This window comes from Erinaceus europaeus, chromosome 17, assembly GCF_950295315.1.
Source record: "Erinaceus europaeus chromosome 17, mEriEur2.1, whole genome shotgun sequence".
Lineage (NCBI taxonomy): Eukaryota > Metazoa > Chordata > Mammalia > Eulipotyphla > Erinaceidae > Erinaceus > Erinaceus europaeus.
Window position 1 is genome coordinate 52,094,350 of NC_080178.1, and position 19,894 is coordinate 52,114,243.

The window sequence follows — 19,894 nt, forward strand, 5'->3', positions numbered from 1 at the left end:
GACAATAGGCTAATAACCAGAATATATAAAGAGCTTTCCAAACTCAAAAACAAGAAAATAAATAACGGCATCCAAAAATGGGGGGAGGAGATGCACAGAATATTCACTACAGAAGAGAACCAAAAGGCCCGAGAAACACATGAAAAAATGCTCCAAGTGTTAGATTGTCAGAGAAATGCAAATAAAGACATCAATGAGATACCACTTCACTCCTGTGAGAATGCCATACATCAGAAAAAGTAACAGCACTCCTGTCATGCCCACAGAATGTGAGATCACATCTAGAGGAATGAAGAGGTCACACAGGCAACTAAGCTAATTATGGGCCCCAGACAACATAACATCGCTGGAGTTTGAGTAATATTTATAGGCTTGTCCCATATTAGGGAGGTACTCTCTTCCCTGATCCAGCTTTCTGATCCTTTTACCAGCCATGACATCATCTCCCCAGACAATAATTAGGATCCTCCTGCATATCAGATTTCAGACTCAGGCAAAAACAACAACAAAAACAAAAAAGAAAACACTAGTATAGCTACAGGACGTTTGCTCTTTGAAATATAACTAAATTATGCCTACTAGCTATCTACAAAATGGAGGACCCCCCCAACTCTTCATCTGCACTATTCCAGACTTTAGGTCCATGAATCGTCAACAATTTGTTTGGCATTGTATATTAACTCTCTTTTCAGCCACCAGGTTCCAGATGCTAGGAGTATGCAATCAGACTTCCCAGAACAGACAATCCCACCAATGTATCTTGGAGCTATGCTCCCCCATAACCCTTCCTCCTAGGGAAAGAGAAACAGGCTGGGAGTATGGATTGACTTGTCAATGCCCATGTTCAGCAGGGAAGCAACTATAGAACCAAGACCTTTATCCTTCTGCAACCCACAAGGATATTGAGTTTATACTCCCAAGGGGTTAAAGAAGAGGAAAGGCATTAGAGGAAGGGATGGGATTCGGAAGTATGGTGGTGGGAACTGTGAAAAGCTGTATCTATCTTATCCTATGGTTTTGTCAATGTTTCCTTTTATATAACTAAAAAAAAAAATTTTTAATGACAACGTAACAGCAGCAAATGCTGGAGAGGTTGTAGGGACCAAGGAACATTCCTGCACTGCTGGTGGGAATGTCAATTGGTTCAACCTCTGTGGAGAAGCGTCTAGAGAACTCTTAGAAGGCTAGAAATGGACTTACCCGATGATACTGCAATTTCTCTCCTGGGGATATATCCTGAGGAACCCAACACACCCATACAAAACATTTGTGTTCACATATGTTCTTAGGAGCACAATTTGTAATAACCAAAACCTGAAAGTAACCCAGGTGTCCAACAACAAATGAGTGACAAGTTGAGCAAGTGGAGGTCTAGATACACAATGGAATACTACTTAGCTATAACAAATGGTAACTTCACTGTCTTCAGCCAATCTGGGATAGACATTGAAGAACTCATGTTAAGTGAAATAAGTCAGAAACAGAAGGATGAATACGGGATGATCTCACTCTCAGGCAGAAGTTGAAAAACAAGATCAGAAGAGAAAACGCAAGTAGAAGCTGAACAGGAATTAAAAGACTCTGGGCTGGGTGGGGGTGGGGGGTTGTGGAAAATACAGGTCCAAGAAGGATTCAGAGGACCTGGTGGGGTTGTATAGTTATAAGTAAAACTGAGAAATGTTATGCATGTACAACAAATTGTATTTACTGTCAAATGTAAAACTCCCGAGTAAAAAACAAACAAGGGAGAGGAGGAGGTCAGGAAGATAACACAGTAGTTATGCAAAATATTTGGATGTTTCAGGTTCTGAGTTCCCACATTCAATCTCAAGCATCATCACAAACCAGAGCTGAGCAGAACTCTGGTTTAAAACTGTGGTGGGAATGTAAATTTGTCCAATCTCTGTGGAGAGCAGTATGGAGAACTCTCACTAGGATAGACATAGACCTTCCATATGATCCAGTAATTCCTCTCCTAGGGTTATACCCCAAGGACTCCATAACACCCAACCAAAAAGAGGTGTGTACTCCTATGTTCATAGCTGCACAATTCATAATAGCTAAAATCTGGAAGCAACCCAGGTACCCAACAACAGATGAGTGGCAAGAAAGCTGTGGAAATCTATACAGCTATCAAGAACAATGAACCCACCTTCTCTGACCCATCTTGGACAGAGCGAGAAGGAATTATGTTAAGTGAGATAAGTCAGGAAGATAAAGATGAGTATGGGATGATCCCACTCATCAACAGAAGTTGAGAAAGAAGATCTGAAAGGGAAACTAAAAGCAGGATCTGACTAAATTGAAAGTAGGGCACCAAAGTAAAAACCCTGTGGTGAGGGGTACACATGCTGCTTCCTGGGTTGGTGGGGGTGGGTGTGGGTGGGTGGGATGGGACACAGTCTTTTGGTGGTGGGAATGGTGTTTATGTACACTCCTCATAATTTAAAACAGACTGAGTCTTTTTAATATATAAGCTGTGTATTTGATTTGCGGACTCTCTCAAAAACCTAGACCAAGTAGATCAAAAGCAACCAGTGGCAAAGCTATAAACAATATACTGGGTTCTATACAGAAAACCCTAACAAAAGAGTTTGTTAACCCCATTACCAAATAATGTGATGATAACAATAACTATCCATTGTCTTTTTGAACCCTAAAACATCAGGAACCTCACATCTCCACTATAGAGCATATATTTCCACCAGTCCTGGAACCTTAGGATAGGACCCACTTTCCTGCATGCCTCTCCCAATTCATATCAAATAATATTGCATCTGCTGATCGCAACCTGCTTGGTGGAAACCCTGCTAGGGGATCAACTCCTAGGATTAGCTATATCTTGTGGGGAATTCGGAAGGAGACCTTTAATCATTTGTAAGACAATGCAGAAAATTGATATGTAGATAATAAAAGAACAGGCCATAGTATCAGTAATGTAGGGTGGTTTGAGAGGCAGGGAGAGGATGGATCTCCCCTCAAGTCAAGCCCAACCACATGCTCAAAATTTCCCAGCACTTCCTGGTTTTGCACTGGTGGTACCTGCCAGGAAATCCATGGGGGGAAGGTGGGGGGTGCACACCAGGGCCCATCACCTTTATGCCTCCCACTGGCCACTTGTGGCTGCTATTAAGTGGCCCAAACTCTGCCTCACTGTGACACAGGGCTGACAGTGGACCCACATGACAGCTGGCCAGACATGATGGTGGGCCTCCAACAAGCCCACCTTCTGTAATAAAGGGTTCAACTGGAGGCCACACTGGCCCACTATTCAGCCCTCTGGTCCCAGTTGGTCTGAAGGTTTTGTCAGGTGACCAAGACTCTGGGGGTTAGGAGTCTGAGGAGACATTGCAGTGGTTATGCAAAAAGGCTTTCACTCCTGAGGCTCTGAGGTACAGGTACAGTCCCCAGCACAACCAAAAGTCAGAACTGAGCAGTGCTTTGTTTAAAAATAAATGGATAGGGAGTAGGGCTGTAGTGCAGTGGGTTAATCGCACATGGTACAAAGTGCTAGGACCAGAGGAAGGATACTGGTTCGAGCCCCAGGCTCCCCACCTGCAAGGGAGTTGCTTTACAGGTGGTGAAGCAGGTCTGCAGGTGTCTATCTTTCTCTCCCTCTCTCTGTCTTGCCCTCCTCTCTCCATTTCTCTCTGTCGAATCCAACAATGACATCAATAACAACAAGAATAACTACAACAATAAAAAGCAGCAAGGGCAACAAAAGGAAATAAATAATATTAAAAAATTAAAAAATAATATAAATGGATAAATAATGAAATCCCTCTTGAATATATATATATGAATTGTACACACACACACACATGCACAGGCACACACTCACACAAACACATATGAGATACTGGGGCCTGAGTGTTGGTGCACTTGGTCAAGTACAGGTGTTATTATGCACAAGGACCCAATCTGTCACCACCTTTCAGGGGAAAGGTTCATAAGTGGTGAAGCAGTGATATAGGTTCTCTCTATCTCTCCTCCCTCAATTTATTCTTAATTTTTTTATTATCTTTATTTTATTGACTAGATAGAAACAGCCAGAAATCGAGAGGGAAGGGGGTGATAGAGAAGAAGAGACAGAGAGACCCCTGCAACATTGCTTAACCACTTGCAAATTACTCCCCCTGCGGGTGGGTACTGAGGGCTCGAACCTGGGTCCTTGTGCTATACCATGTGTGCTCAACCACATGTGCCACCACGTGGCCCCTCCTCCTCGATTTCTCTTTATTCTATCAGATTAAATAAATAATGTAAGTAAATAAGCCCCACACCTATGGACATCTAATCCTTGACAAAGGGGCCCATACTATTAAATGGGGAAAACAGAGTCTCTTCAACAAATGGTGTTGGAAAGAATGGGTTGAAACATGCAGAAGAATGAAACTGAACCACTGTATTTCACCAAATACAAATATAAATTCCAAGTGGATCAAGGACTTGGAGGTTAGACCACAAACTATCAGATACTTAGAGGAAAATAGTAGCAGAACTCTTTTCTGCATACATTTTAAAGGCATCTTCAATGAAATGAATCCTATTACAAAGAACACTAAGACAAGTATAAACCTATGGGACAACATCAAATTAAAAATCTTCTTCACAGCAAAAGAAACCACTACCAAACCAAGAGACACCTCACAGAATGGGAAAAGATCTTTACATGCCATACATCAGACAAGAGTTAAATAACCAACATATATAAAGAGCTTGCCAAACTCAACAACAAGACAACAAATAACCCCATCCAAAAATGTGGAGAAGACTTGGACAGAGTATTCACCACAGAAGAGATCCAAAAGGTTGAGAAAGACATGAAAAAATGCTCCAAGTCTCTGAATGTCAGAGAAATGTAAATAAAGACAACAATGAGATGCCACTTCACTCTTGTGAGGATGCCATACATCAGAAAAGATTACAGCAGCAAATTCTGGAGAGAGTTTGTGGTCAAAGGAACCCTCTTACACTGCTGGTGGGAATGTCAATTGGTTCAACCTCTGTGGAGAACAGTCTGGAGAACTCTCAGAAGGCTAGAAATGGACCTACCCTATGATCCTGCAATTTGTCTCCTGGGGATATATCCTACGGAAGCCAAAACACCCCTCCAAAGAGATCTGTGTACGCATTGTTCTCAGCAGCACAATTTGTAATAGCCAAAACCTGGAAACAACCCGGGTGTCCAAAAACAGATGAGCAAGTTGTATATATAGACAATGGAATACTACTCAGCTATAAAAAATGGTGACTTCACTGTTTTCAGCCAATCTTGGATGGACCTCGAAAAATTCATGTTAAATGAAATAAGTCAGAAACAGAAGGATGAATATGGGATGATCTCACTCTCAGGCAGAAGTTGAAAAACAAGATCGGAAAAAGAAACACAAGTAGAACCTGAACTGGAATTGGCGTATTGCAACAAAGTAAAAGACTCTGGGGGGGGTGGGGGGTGGGGACAATACAGGTCTAAGAAGGATGACAGAGGACCTGGTGGGGGTTGTATTGTTATATGGGAAAATGGGGAATGTTATGCATGTACAAGCTATTATATTTAATGTTGAAGGTGAAACATTAATTCCTCAAAAATGAAATTTAAAAAATAATGTAAGTAAATAAATGTTAGAAAGAAATATAAACTACATATATGTGAAATATATATATACATGAAATATATGTACATGAAATTTTATATAAATATAAGAAAGAAACAGGGTTAGGGTGGGGGCTTTGAGAGAGACAGGCAAAATAGCTCATTCGGATAGTGCATTCTTTTCTCCTGTGCACAACCCAGGTTTGAGACCAGCCCCCACCACACCGGAGGTGCTATGGTCTCTTTCACTACCTGTCCCCCTCTCTCTCTCTGCCATCAGGGTTATCACTGGGGCTCAGTGCCTGCATGACTCCACTGCTCCTAGTAACCATTTATTCCTTGAGATAGAGAATTAAAGACAAAGAGGGAAGGAGAGATACCACAGTACTGTTCTGCCACCACAGAAGACCCCACCCCTCTGCAGAAACTCCCTTATGGTGACTGAGAGACTTGAACCCAGGTCCTTATACATGTTAATGTGTACAGTCTACCAGGTGATCCAACAGCTGGTTCTCCTTTCTATTTTTAAGTCCTTAATATGTGATCCAAGAGCCCCTGCTCCAAGAAAGTCACTGTTGGAAAAAAAAAAAAAACAACCCAAACTTTCTGTTGTAGGGTTCGAGACCTGTTGTTCATCCTTTGAGGTTCTGGGCTGTAGTGTGTGGGGGTTGGGGGTGGGGTTAACTTCTCCCTTCAAAGGTAGCCTAGGGTACCAAAAGGTCTGGAGGCTCTGGAAGTCATATACACTGTTGGAGCAGAGTGCCAAAGCTTATTTTAAGATCAAGGTGCTGTGCAGAGGCCCAGAGAAAGTATACTTGGTGACCTGGGCGATCAGGCTGAGTGTTAACAGTGCAAGGTGCAAGGTAGCAGTGGATATTATCAGGGTTATACAGATTCCAGCCACCAAAGAACATGCCACTCACAGTACCAAGGCCCAGCCTTGGAGGCTGTTCTACTGATGGTCTTTGGTACCATCTGCTGGTCAGAGTGCAGTCGCTCATGCAGGAGGCAGAATGGTGTGCTGAAATAGATTCCCAGGCTGAGGAAACTCTGAAAGTCTTCTAGGGCAGATTTAGAGGGGCTCAAAATAATCATCAGGGTAGGCAAAAGCACTTCTGTGGACTCCAAGAAATTCAGATGAAAGAGGGTTGGGAGGAATACCTATCCAAAAAGATCTCTGCACCCCTAAGTTCAGAGCAGCATAGTTTCTTTTTTAAGAAAAGATTTTAAAAATATTTATTTATTCCCTTTTGTTGCCCTTGTTGTTTTATTGTTGTAGTTATTATTGTTGTTGTTGTTGATGTCATCATTGTTGGATAGGACAGAGAGAAATGGAGAGGGAGAGAGGAGGGGAAGACAAAGAGAAAGATAGATACCTGGAGACCTGCTTCACCACTTGTGAAGCGACTCCCCTGCAGGTGGGGAGACAGGGGATCAAACCAGGATCCTTAAGCAGGTCCTTGAGCTTTGTGCCACCTGCGCTTAGCCCTCTGCATTATAGCGCGTCTCCCAGCAGCATGACTTCTAAGAGCCCAAATAAGAAGTAACCCAGATGTCTACTTATTTCACTAAGCATGGTCACCTCTACTGCATCCATGTTGTCCCAGAGGTCACAATGTCAATGTCATGGTTTTTGGTCAAAGAGTAGTATTCCATGGAATACATATCCCAGAACGTCCTCAGCCTGTCATCTTTTTTTTTTTTTTAAGAATTAGTTTATTTATTCATGAGAAAGATAGGCAGAGAGAGAAAGAAACAGACACCACTCTGGCATGTGCTGCCGGGGATTATAATCAGAACCTCATGGTTGATAATCCAATGATTTATCCACTGTGCCACCTCCCAGACAACAGCCTGTCATTTCTTGATGGGCATTTAGGCTGCTTCCACTCTTAGAATACTCTGTACTGGACGTGCTTCATGGATTCTTTCTGGACAACTCTGGGCATTCATAAGAATGGCTGTATTTCACTAAATATTGATTTTGATGCTGAGGGGGGATTTCAAGGGGGCCTGATCTGCTCTGGCACATGCTAGGTACACCCTCGGGGCTGGGAGGCCTGTGCTCAGCTGCTGGAGAGTCTCCCTGTTGTAGGGGGTGATGCTCAGTGTTTCTGAGAGTTTATTCAGTGCTAGCCTCCCCCCACCCCCGCCAAGCAAAGGCTCAGACTTTGGCTTTGGAGTGGAGAATGGTGCAAAGGAAGCTGGGAGTGTGCTGCCTGGACTGTCCCCTCCTTGCTTCCTGTCAGACATGCTCTCACCCAGGGCTCCCACTTATGTTTGTGCAAACACAGGTATGTGAGGATATGGCTGCACATGTGTGTACATGTATGTCTTATACATGCACGTATGTGTGAGTGTACACATGTACACATAGAAGACTGTATGGAACCAGAAATGAGACGTGAGAGCCCAGGCCATAAACATAAATCAGAGGGGTCAGGTGGTGGCTCACCTCACAGAGAACATATGTTACCCAGGTTCAAGCCATGGATCCCTATCAGAAGGGGGAGCTTCATGAGCAGTGGAGCAGTGCTGCAGGTGGCTCCCTTTCTGTCTCTCCCTCTAATTCTGTCTCTCACTTCTATCTCCCACTATCTCTGTCTCATTTAAAAAATAATGGCTACAGGGAATAGTGGAATCATGCAGGCACTGAGCCCTAGAAATATCCCTGGTGTAAAAAACAAATGTGGAGCAGTAAAGGTAACTTTGATTATTCCAGGAATGCTAAGGACATTCTTATTATGTTATTTCTATTAATATACATATACATGTATATCTTACATCTTTATTGTTGATTAAACCAATTTTTTACTGTTTTGTTGGCTGGATAGTGGTTTACAGGACAGTTGTTGACACATGGGTACAATGTCTCATCTGCAGAACATTCTCAATCCTGACTTAGGTCCTTCTGTTCCATCGTGCATAAGAAACCATCCCTCCAAGCTCCCACAGCCCTTTTGCTGCCTCCTTCCCCTGAATCCTTTGCTGTTTTTGTACAATGCATGGAATGCAGTTCAAATTTACTTGGCGTTTTCCCTTTCTGTCCTTGACTGTTAAAATCTGCCTATGAGTGAGATCATCCAATATTCATCCTTCTCTTTTGTGCTAATCCTTCTCACTGGATAGCTACACCTGTTCTAGGGAACTCATGAATGTGCAGATGGTCTGATGCCATTTCTGCAGGGCTGGGAGCAGGGACAAGGGAGGGACACCCACAATACAGATGACCACTGATGGCTGTCCTTGTCACTGTGTATCCCTAAACTCTCTGTGCAAGAGCAGAAGCCCAGAGATATCTTGTCCCACAGGCCCTAAATGCCCATCTTTTCAGAACCTCCCTCCATATCTGGCTTAAGGATTTCTCCAGAATTTCTATTGCCAGCCCTGAATGTAAGCTTGTGAGAAATCTGAAAGCCCCACCTGAGCTCAGCCCTGACAGTACCCATGGCTGCTGGTGGGGAGAGAAGTGTGCCACGTGGGGAGTCACTTGAACAGGAGGAGAGTGGTTCAGGGCATGCAGCTGAGCAGTGAGAGAGCAGAGTGGTGGAGCAGTGACTACACTACACTACATGAGTCACAAGCATGAGATCCTGAGTTGAGTCCTTGACATTGAGTGTGCTAGTGATGTCACTGTGTTACAACAGGAAGCAGACACTCAGGAAACCCCTGCTGCCTGCTCTGGCTAGAGCCACACTGCCATATGTCAGCCACAACAGGCCACTTTGGCCCAGGTTTTAGTCTCCCCATATCTCCCAGTGTGCTGACACTCAGTGTAGTGTCCCCAAAGCATAGCTCTGTCCCATGACTCCTGGATTTGAGTTGAAAGATTAATGGGGGTTGGGGGGTATTCCAGAACATTCATTCCTTCAGAAAAGTCCAGGCTTAGGGAGGCATGATCAGATTCACAAGTAACTGTTCTGGAGGAGAGAGGAAGAAAATAGCTCTTCATACTAAGGCCCTGGGTTTGAGCCCCTGTACCACATGAGAGCACCATGAATGGTAAATGGGTGGGGAGCTTCATGGTCAGGGGACCGGTGCTAGGGTAACATTAGTCTCCGTCCCCCTCTGGACACAGTGAAACATTTGAGGCCAGGAGGCCTCTGAGCAATGCAATTACACAAGCACAGGACCTTAGGTTTCTTGCCTTTAGCTAAAGAAGGTTGTTACACACACAGGGACCCAGGAGGGGGCTGTGATAAAACCTTGATGTAGGAGGCCCCGAGTTGGAGATCTACCACTACATGGGAGCACCCTGGATAAAGGCCAGTGTAGGGCTGGCAGAAAAGCTTCCCTGAACAGAACCCTGCGTGGCCCTATACTCAACCCAGGCTAGAGCCTAGCCCCACCACACTGAAGGAAGCTGTCTTGCTGGGGTCTTTCCTGCTCTCCCTCTGAAAGAATTGCCTGGAGTGCTGAAGCCTTGAATGGGGCTCCATGGATGGTGGGACAGTACTTTGATCTTGTCTTTTCTCTAAAAATACAGACTTACAGATTGTCCGGGAAGGTAGCTCAGTCACAATGAGCAGACATGAGGCCACTGGATTCCTCCTCTAACAAGGCACCACATTAGATAAATAAATATGGACTGGAAAAATAGCTTAGTAGAACAGTGTGCTGCTTTGTCATGTGCATGACCCTGGTTCAAATCTGGCACCCACAGAATTGAGGGAAAGTCAGTGCTGCTTCTCTCTCTCTCAATAAGTTAGCCCAGTGTGGTTAAGTCTTGATGAAAAAAAAAAAAAAGAAAAAGAAAAAAAATATTAAGAGCAAGCAGGCACATAGAAACGTTTTATTATTTTAACATCAATTCCAAGAGGAGGTTGTGCTTTTTTTAGAAAAGATTGTGGGTGATACACAAGGAGGGTACAGGCACAAGCAGGGATGCACCCCAGGCAAGGTGAGGCTGGGTGCCTCTTCCCCAGCTTCTTTGGCAGCAGATGCTGTGGGGAGCATGGACTGGGTGCCAAGGGCATGAGAATGAAGACAGCACTGCACAGCTCGGGGTAAGACTGGGGTCCCCCTCCCCAGCTGCCCTGGAATTCAGTGATAAAGGGTCTAGGGTGAGCTTGGAGGATAGGAGGCTGCACTAAGGGGCCAGAGGGGTTGGAGTGGACTAAGGGGAGGGTGTGGAGTGGGGGAAAGGAGGTTTGTGGAGTGAGATGGAATGGGGAGGGTTGGAGTGGGGGGAGAGAGGTGGAATTGGAAAGGGCGTGGGTTGGGGAGGGGTAGAGTGGGGGAGAATGAGTGGAATGGGGGAGGGGGTGAAGTGGGAAGGAGTGGGTTGGGGGAGGGGTAGGGTGGGGGAGGGAATGGAATGGGAGAGGGTTGAAGTGGGGAGAAAGGGGTAATGGGGAGGGGGTGGGTTCAGGGAGGAGTAGAGTGGGGAGATGTGGGATTTGAATTGGGGGAGGGGTGGGATGGGGATGGGCTGGAACAGAGGAATGGGGAGAGTTGGGCAAGGGGTTTAGACTGGGAGATAGGGGAGTTGAGTGGGAGGGATGAGAGTGGCCTGGTGTGGGGTGCAGGGTGAGGACAGATGCATAATCCAGAGTTAGGCTGGGAGCACTCTCACCAGCTTTCCTGGTATCCTGACTGTGAGGTTGACAGTGGACTGGGGGTGGTCTGTGGTTCTGGACTAGTCCAAGGGGATCTAGGCCAGGAGTGGTGGGTGAAAGGAGTGAGGAGAGTTCACCACATCCAGTCTGACTCTGGGTACCTTCTCCCCAGCTGCCCAGAGGGTGCACTGGGAGTGTGTAAGGTTTGTGTTTGGGTTGGGGGTGATGAAAGGGGTAGGGGCAGGTTGAGTGGTGGGAGTAGGGGGTTGGGGTAAGGAGTTGTTGAGTGGGGTGAATTCTCCCTCAACCCCCCCACCCCCAGTCTACCCCTAACCCCCAGGCCCTGCTTCCAGGACCTCTGAGGAGGAGGCACCCAGCCTAACTGGCTGTGATGTTCAGTCCTGGTCCTCAAGGCCCACCCCCCCACCACTCCACCCCTCCTCCACACTCAACACCCCTTCACTCCAACTACCCTCCTTTCACCACCACCCCATCTCCTGTCCACCTTCAACCCCATGGCCCTGGCTGCCAGGGAAGCTGGGTGCCTCCCAGCTGCTCTGGCAGCAGGTATTGTGGGCCTGGAGGTAGAAGGGAGATGGGGTGGTGGAAGGAGGGCAGGAGGTTGGAGGGGTTTTGAGTGGGGGGAGGGGTGCAGTGGTGGGGGCCAGGGTCAAAATCAGCACAGCACAGCCAGTATTAGGCTGGGTGCCTTGTCCTCAGCTGTCCTGGTAGCAGGTGCTGTGGGGTTGTGGGTGGACTGGGGGGTGGGGTGGGCAGAGGGTGGGCTAATGGAAGGAGAGTTGGATGGAGTGGAGGAGGGGTGTGGTTAGAGGAGGGGGATGCACAAGTGTGGGGTGGCGGGAGGGTGGACTAATGGGAGGGGAAGGGGGTCTAATGAGGCAGGGGAGAGGACTGATGGGAGGAGGAGGCCGAAACATCACTCAGGGTGAGGCTGGATGTCTCCTCCCTGGCAGCAGGTACAGTGGATGAGGAGGGACAGGGAAGGTGAAGGGAGGAGGCTGGACTTAGAGAGGGGGATCCAAAAAGGTGAACTTTGGTTGCACTGGTTAGGGGGGGGCAATACACCAAAGCCAAATGGAGGCTGGGTGGCTTTCCCCAGCCATCTGGCAGTGGGTACCTTTAGGACTGAGAAGGGACAGAAAATGAGGGTGGAGGGAGGGTGGAGTAATGGCTGGGTGCTTTGATAGTGGGGAGTCCAGTAGGGGTGAGCTGGATGGACTCGTGTGTGTTGGTGAACTTAGAGGGGAGGGGTGCAATAAGGGAGAGGTGTGGATTTGGAGGGGGATTGGTAGACTGGGGCGGGGAATAGAGTGAGGGTGAGGACAGCACACCACAGCCAGGATGCTATGGGGTAAGGGTGGACTGATGGAGGTAGATAGTGGGCTCTGAGTGGACATGGACGTGGACTGGGGCAGGTAGTTGGACTGCAGGGTGGTTGGTGGATGAGGGGAGGGTGCTGGGTGGGGGTGTAGGGGGTGGACGGCAGGGTGGGTGGTGGATGAGGGGAGGGTGGTGGATGGGGGGAAGAGGGTGGACTGCAGGGTGGGTGGTGGATGAGGGGAGGGTGGTGGATGGGGAAAAGGGAGATAGACTGCAGGGTGGGTGGTGGGCTGGGGTAAGGGTCAACTGGGGTATGAAGGGATGGCCAGGGGAGGGATGAAGTCGACTGTGAGGGAAGGGGCTGTGGGTGGGGGGTTGGGTTTGAGGACAGAGCACCACAGCTCAGGTGAGGCTGGGTGCCTTCTCCCCTGCCACCCTGGCAGCAGGTGCTGTGAGGTTGAGGCTGGACTGGTGTCCGGGGTGGGGGTGGAGGACAGCACTCCACCCTAGGGTGAGGCTACATAACTCCTCCTCACAGCTGTCACATTATGTTCTGGGGTGCAGGTGGACTGGGGTGGGGCACACATGGATTCACAAAACGAGGGAGGACAGACACAATCTTCTCTGCAAGCTCCCAGGTGGCATCCTGCTGGAGTCCCAAGACAACTGGGAGGCATGGACCGGACTCTGGCTTCAAATGAGCATGAGAGACCCTGGCAAGTGTTTGTTGTAGGGCCAGAAGTGGGTCTTGCCCTTGTTGGACGGGTCTCTCTGACACTGTTTACAGCGTCTGTAGTCATTGCACTGATCCAAAATAAATAGTTTGTCTGGCGCCCTGAAGTGGAAAAGCACATGTGATGGTGAGAGGCCTTCCTCAAAACTGTGAAAAGGAAACAAGGACAGTGACCCACCCCCCCCCCAGTACCTGTTCCCCTTGCCCCCATCCTGCCCTTCTCCTCTCACTCACTGCCACAAATGATGGGCCCTACATGGGAGAGAGGGAGGAAACACCTTCCACTAAAATCAAAACATCTTCTCTAGAACAGATTGTATCCCAGTGGGAAAGCTAGCAAGGCAGTTGTGCAAAAGACTTGCATGTCTGAGGCTCTGAGGTCCCAGGCTCAATCCTCTGTATCATCATTAGCCAGAGTGAAGGAGTAGAGAGAGGAAGAAGAGTAGGAGGAGAGGAAGGAGGAGGAGGACTTATCCATGGGTTAGCCAAGATAACAGTTTGTTAATTGGTCATTTAGAATATTTGGGGCTACCGATATAGCACAGTGGTTCTGCAAGTGACTTTCATTTCCTTTTAAGTTTCAGTTTAATTCCCAGCTCCACTATAAGCCTGACCTAAGGTTCATGAAAAAAAAAAAAGTTTGTCATATTAAGGCCTTGATAACATCTGAAGGGATAGGCTCCATCTGTTTTGGCAAGTTTTTCACCTTCTCAGTCAGGCACATGTTAACTTTCCCCATTGACAAATGAAAATAAAACAAAAGATCATCAGCCTTTCTCAGGCTAACTGTCAACCTCCATGGACCAGGGCTAGAGGCTCTGCTCCTGGTAGTGAGTAGAGAGAGAGGGCTGAGAATACAGAACAGGCACCCTCTGGGAGGATGGTCTGGGCCTGTTCCCTGCTGGGTGTCTCACTTTGTATAGCATCCATTACTCATGACTCCATTCCTAACTGACTGCCCATTTTTTTTACTTTTTTTTTTTAATCTTAAATTTTTAAAAAAAAAATTTTAAATATTTATTTTATTTATTCCCTTTTTTTGCCCTTGTTGTTTTATTGTTGTAGTTATTATTGTTGTTGTTGTTGTTGGATAGGACAGAGAGAAATGGAGAGAGGAGGGGAAGACAGAGAGGAGGAGAGAAAGATAGACACCTGAAGACCTGCTTCACCGCCTGTGAAGCGACTCCCCTGCAGGTAGGGAGCCGGGGTTCGAACCGGGATCCTTATGCCGGTCCTTGTGCTTTGCGCCACCTGCGCATAACCCGTTGCACTATAGCCCGACTCCCGTGACTGCCCATTTACCCATGATTCCTCAGCTCTGCTCTTAGAACAGAACATTCCATAAGCCAAGGATGGAAACTCACTCTCCCTGCTTCAAACTTGTTATTTCCAAAGAGAAATGCCCTGCAACCTCCACAAAAGAAAAACGAAGCTCCCTTGAGTAGAGGCAGACCAAAACACTGTTGGTAGACATTTAGCAGGCAGCACACCTGTCCCCACACTAAACCCAGACTTCTGTCCTCCATGGAGTTCTCTTGGCAATCCCCACTCATTTGCATGAAGCTCTATAGACCCACAGATCAGAGTGGAGGAAATAGGGAGAGGAGGCAACTTGCAACCCCAGAAGGCAATTACTTGTCAAAGGCCTTGGCATCTTCATCTCGCTGATGCTTCAGCACAACATCTTTATCCCATTCTTTTCTCAGGTGTTGATTGATGGTGTTCCTTCTATCCTCTTCTGCACATCTTTCTGCTAAATGCCTGGAGGGAAGGCAAGAGTCTGACTCCATCCACTGCCACCATCTCCCCCCTAGTCCTCTCTCCTTTGGATTCAGCGGGAAATCTGGTTTTGCTCTCACTCTTTGGAATAAGAGGTAAAGTTGGAGGCCAGGTAGTGGTGCACCTAGTTGAAGGCACACATTGCAGTGTGCAAGGACCTGGGTTCAAGCCTCAGGTCCCCAACTTCAATTAGGAAGTGCAACAGGTTTCTCTCTGTTTTTCTCCCAATCTCTACCCAAAATAAATAAAACTTTTTCAAAAAAAAAGAAAGAAAGAAAAAGAGTCAGTAACATGAGCAGATACAGGGAACCCTAGCTGAAGGGTCCAAGACTGCTTGCTTTAAGCTGAAGCCCTCTTTCTGTCAATGAAAACCCTCTTTCTGTCAAAAGATGTTTGTTTCCTTTAATTAATCTAAAGACTCCTCTCATGGACCTACCCTATGATCCTGCAATTCCTCTCCTGGTTGGAACCCAACACACACATCCAAAAGGATCTGTGTACACATATGTTCGTAAGCAGCACAATTTGTAATAGCCAGAACCTGGAAGCAACCCAGGTGTCCAACAGATGAGTGGCTGAGCAAGTTGTGGTCTATATACACAATGGAATACTATTCAGTGATAATAAAAAAAAAATGGTGACTTGACCATTTTCAGTCCATCTTGGATGGAGTGTGAAGAAATCAGGTTAAATTAAATAAGTCAGAAACAGGATGAATATGGGAAGATCTCACTCCCAGGCAGAAGTTGAAAAACAGTATCAGAAGAGAAAGCACAAGTAGAACCAGAACTGCAGTTTTTGTATTGCACCAAAGTAAAAGACTCTGGGGTGCAGTGAGGGGGCAGTGTCCATGTCCAAAAATGATGACAGAGCATCTAGTGCGGTTTGCATTGTTATGTGGAAAACTGAGAAATGCTATGCATGTGCAAACTATTGTATTTATACTCATATTGTATTTATACTCATCCCATAAGGTGGTTTGTGACATGCAACAGCCTCAGAAGTTGACTGGGGAGTAGAGATGAGAAGCAGGCTGGGGCAAGCTAGGGTCAGTCATGACTCTCCACGTGTCCACACATGTTTCTACTAAGGTTGGTGTCAAGGGGTGGGGGAGGAGAGGGAGAGAAAGGAGGAGAGGGTTATGGTGAGGAAGGAAGGGCCAGGCCCCTTACTTTTCTTGTTTTTTCTGAAGCATTTTTTTTTCTTGTTGCAGATTTTTTATTTGGTTGAGGACACGCTGTCTTCTGTGGCCTAGAGCGGTTTCCACCTGCTGCTTCATATATTCAATATTTCTCTGCCGCTTCTCGGCCTCCAGGGTCTCTTCATTCTGCCCAAAGTTTGTGAAGGTGCCCATGGACTCGTAGATGGGCAGTCTGGAAGGCCTGTGTTTCAGCTGGAACAGAGAGAGCCAGTGTGAAGGCTGCAGCACTGGGGTACACTGACAGACCCACTGTTTATAGGAAGGAGCCAGGGCACCCAAACTCTCATGAGGAAACCTGGTAGGTGGGTGGGGGCCCAGTATTCTACCCTCCACACACCTACGTTCAGAGTGCTAGGAAGCAGTGTACAGTTCTCAAAATAGCAACCCATCCACTTACCTGGTATTCCAGTGCTTTCTTATACATTTCTCTCTCCTCAAATTGATGTTTCTTCAGTTCAGCTTTTTGTTCATCAATCCTGATAATTGGAAGAGGAGGAGGTGAGGCCACAGTTTATTCTAATGGAGACCAACATCATCAAAACACACCTAGCAAGTAATAGTGGGAATAAGTTCCAAGAAAATAAAAGCTGGTACTTCCTTCTGGAAGCTTCCATTACACCTGATTGAGACGGGCCTTGGAGCCTGGTGTTGTCTCATCTAGGAGAGCACGCATGCTGCCATGTGCAAAGACCTGAGCTCAAGGTCCTCACCTGCAAGGGAGACGCATCACAAGCAGTGGAACAGTGCTGCAGGTATCTCTCCTTTTCTCTCTCTCTCTCTATTTCTGTCTCTCTTTCTCTGTGTCTTCTCTCTAGCTCTCATAGTCTATCAAAGAAAGGACTGTCAGTTCTATGGCCATACCACCCTGAACACACCCGATGTCATCTGATCTCAGAATCTAAGCAGGGTTGGACCTGGTTAGTACTTAGATGGGAGAAAGGACTGTCAGAAATAGTGAAGCATCAGGGCAACAGGCCCCAAATAACCATAGTGGCAAATAAGAAAGGAATGGAGGGAGGGAGGAAAGGAGGGAGCAAGGGAGAAAGAGAGAGAGACACTAGCTTTATGGAGGCAGGAATTACCTCCATTTGGGGAAGTCTTCCCCACAGTAGTTTCCTTCACTGCTCTCCTGACCTCCTCCCTGACTCAAATGCTCAGCCTCAGGCCAAGTGCAACCAAACACTCTCTTTCCTCAGGACTGGGAATTGAGAGAAATGTTCATCCCAGGCTGAGCTACAGGAGAATGGCAAGTATGAGTATGTGGAAGCCTTTCCATGATGGCCTGGCCCCTGCTTCTAGTCTGGGCCCCCACACTCCTGACCCTGGGTGCTGGGCTCCCAACAGACTGATGAGAAAGCTACACTAGGAAGGGTCCCTGCATCAGACTGGCCCCTTCTTCCTCTACTAACACCACTGACCACAAAGCCAAAGGCCATGGTCCCAACTGACAACTGTACCTGGCCTCCAAGGCTGTCCTGACACTAAGCATGGTGGCGATGGCGGGCTGTGTGGGGATACTGGTTGGCTGGCTGAGATGTGCTGAAGCACTAGTTGTGCTGCCCTACCCTTCCCTACTGGAGTCCCCCCTGCAAGTCCACCAAAACTCACTCTTGTTTGAGTTGCAGCCGTTCTAGTTGCTCCAAGACTTTCTGATTTTCTTTCTTTTTCTTGGCCAGTTTACTATTGGCATCTATTTGTTTGAGAAGGTTCTTAGTATACTCATTTTTCTTTTCAGTGACAATAGCAGCACTTGCTGGTCGGTTTGCAAAGTAATATGGATTCTAGGATGAAAGAGGAGCAGTTCATTTCTTTGAGACGAGCAAGAAAGCAACTAATGGGGTAGCAAAATAGCTGGCTTATACAGTGACTGCTTTGTCGTTGGTGAGACCTGGGTTTCTGCCCTGCGCTACCACACTGAAGTAGCCTCAGTGCTGTGGTTGCTTTCTCCATCTATCTAAAAGAAAGAAAAGTCATTTTTCAAAGTGCCGATAAAGCAGCTACATGTTGAACTCACCTGCTCCAAGGTGACTCTGAGCAGAACTGACCAGAGGTCACAGGTCTGTTGTATGCTTTACATTGGTTTGTTCTAGCTCTCCCCCGCCAAGAGAATTGCATCAGTCCAGTTAGTTTCAAGGGCCTGCTTGGCCCCGCCCCTAGGAATCCCAACAGAGTTCCAGAGTGGCAGAGTTAGAGAGAGTTCTTGGCGCTGCCACGGGAAAGAGGCAGCAGAGTTCTGTTTGGTGATTAGTTTGTCTTAGTTTATAAATCGTTGATCCTAAATAAAGAAATACAGCTTCTCTGCCCAGCCGTATGTCTCTGGTCATCTCTGTTACCCGCTCGTGAAGCTAGCCCAGCCAGCTAGAGACTCCGAATTTTAACAACACAGGTCTTTTTTTCTTCTCCATGGTGTGTCTCTCTCTCTCTGTGTGTGTGTGTGTGTGTGTGTGTGTGTGTGTGTGTGTGTGTGTGTGTGTGTCCCAAAGCCCTGCATGGTGAACAAAGGCAATACAATGGACTATCTATCAAGTCCAAGAGTTGTCAGGTGAACTAGAAAATGGTTTGAAAAGAGGATGATTTAGGCAGATAAAAATAGAAGCCAAAGATACTAAAAACATTAAAATGGTGGTGAAGCATGTTCACTACCATCTGAAATGAGGTTTTTGAAACTTCTGCACCTACAGCTCACCTGAGGGTTTTACTGCGGTGGAGACCTTAGTTCTGAGGGTGTGGGGAGGGGCCCAAGATTCTATGGAATGAGCTCCCACCCAGAAAGGAAGTATCACTCTTGTAAAGCCCACAGGAATCCCTTCAATGTGCCCTCCAGAGGGTGGGTTCAAACATTCCCAGACAGGGTTATATGCAAGAGAGAGGCAGAAACAACTCTTACAGAAAAGTGGCATTTCAGATTCCTCTGTGATTTTATAGTATCTGCGACACCAAGGTTATAAGCAGCATTCTTCATGTGTTCTTCTTTTTCTGATTTTAGTCTCAACTTTGCAAGGAAAAAGAAAATAAACACACACTGGAAATGTTATTCTGTTTGTGAAGGCTACTAACTTTCTCTCTACAAAGACTGTGTTTCAAATGAGTCCAAACTGATTGGGCTTTTCTATGTTTGTTTTGCTCCCTGAGAAAATGTCTCCCAATCAAGAACTTTCTTTTTCAAACCCAAGGCCTGGTGGCTCTAGCAAGTCAAGCAGAATGGCACCTGAAAATGGATGGCTGTCTATGTTCTTACCTGCACTGATGCAACAGAGTAGAGTAAACCCTCCATTCATCCTCCAAACCCCTCCCCAATGCATTTATATAAGCTGTGAGGAGATCAGAAAGTAGCTTCAGCCCCAAAATGTAGTGCACCAAACAAGACTTTAGTCTGCTCCTGAAAACCTGACCATGACCCAAACTTCATTCTCAAATGAAATGCCTGATTTGGCACACTGCCAGGCAGACATGCACAGGACATCTGCAGTGGCCTTGCCTTGTTTGCTGCCCCCACTGCACCACCTCTCAATCCAAGCATTCTACTAGCTGGTCTTTGAATGCAGTGTCCTTGTCTTTCATTATCTGATATTGATGTAGAATTTGGTTGTCCTGTTCTTCTTCTTTTTTCAACTCGATATTAGAATATAGTGCACTGTTGGCCTTCCTGCATTGCATACACACGTAACAAAGTTCCTACAATGACA

At 46.7% G+C, this 19,894-nt stretch overlaps 1 long non-coding RNA gene across 1 annotated transcript; it reads right to left on the reverse strand.

Annotated features, from left to right (window-relative positions):
- Positions 1–15,976: 15,976 nt before the first annotated feature.
- On the reverse strand, positions 15,977–18,027 carry LOC132534000 (uncharacterized). Its single transcript, XR_009545717.1, has 3 exons — positions 17,817–18,027; positions 16,606–16,684; positions 15,977–16,400 (listed from the first exon to the last, which is right to left on the reverse strand). It is a non-coding gene; the product is annotated as an uncharacterized LOC132534000 (long non-coding RNA).
- Positions 18,028–19,894: the final 1,867 nt, after the last annotated feature.